This window comes from Gavialis gangeticus, unplaced genomic scaffold, assembly GCF_001723915.1.
Source record: "Gavialis gangeticus isolate Ggan-Ray unplaced genomic scaffold, GavGan_comp1, whole genome shotgun sequence".
In the NCBI taxonomy this organism is placed as follows: Eukaryota; Metazoa; Chordata; order Crocodylia; family Gavialidae; genus Gavialis; species Gavialis gangeticus.
This window is the reverse complement of record NW_017729029.1, coordinates 16403366-16404552: the sequence shown is the minus strand read 5'-3', so window position 1 is coordinate 16404552 and position 1187 is coordinate 16403366.

Sequence of the window (1187 nt, the reverse complement as noted above, 5' to 3'; positions counted from 1 at the left end):
TATGAGAATGTTTAATTCTATCCTAAAAGCTTCTGCACTTTGCCTTTACAAAGGCAGTTACATTTCATTTCTTCCTAACAGCCCTAATTGTACATGTTCTGACTGCAAATAATGTGCATAGACATCAGAAAAGATCTGATTTGCTTACTGGTAGATAAACCAGTGATAAAAGCATTGCACTTTTCCTGCTGCAGCCTCAAATACAGACTACAAATCTTGCTCTAAATCTCAGTGTCCTTCAAGAGCATTGATCTGTATCTCCATCGTGCTGTGCAATTTGACACACCTGACTCGTTGCTAAGAAAGACCCAGCACTGGAGGGGTAAGGAGTTGAGGATTGAAGGTTTGCACAGTATCTGCGCTATGGATGGCCCTGATTCAAGGAAACACTTGAGTGCATGCTCCATCCTGTTGACTTCAGTGGGATTTAAAGGCGTTGAATTGAGATCGAGGTCAGGTCCAAACTACAGCCTGTTAGTAACTGGTGTTGATGTCCACGGCACTTGCGTCACGCGAGGTAAAAATTAAAATTATAGAATAGAAAATGAGGGTTGGAAAAGACCTCAGGAGGTCACATCTAGTCCAGCCCCTGCCCAAATACTTTGGTTCTCTCCAGAAATAAGATGAAAATTAGCTCAATTGGGGCGGAGACAGACAAAGGACACACCGAACAGTTGCATGAGATCGGTTAGCACATGCTCCCAAGCACTTAAGTCCCACCCACCCCTTTTACACCAGCATAATCATGCTCACAGGCAATATTTTAGTTTTGCTGTAGCATGGGGGTCTAGTTTACCTCCTGGCTATTTGCTTTTTCATCCATTTTAATGCACAGGTTTACCCTGGTTTTACAAGTAAGTAATCAAACTCACATTTGAATAGTGCCGAAGGTGGGCGAGCCATGTAGCAATTTATTCACCTTCCCTTGGCGTGCTTCTCAGGCACTGTAGTGCCAAGATTGCCGCATACTTGCTGTTGTCGGACAGGTGCACACAATGTTTTCCCAGTGGTTTTCACTGCAGCAGTGGCCTTGGCAGAAATGTTGTGAATGAAACGATACAGTGAATGTGCAAAAAATGGTGGGTGTATTCTTCCCTATTATTTTGCCTCTGGAAAGGAAGGAAGAAGCTAGGTGGGTAGGTGGCCTTGCAAATCAGGGAAGTGTCCCCTGATGGGCTCAGGATTTG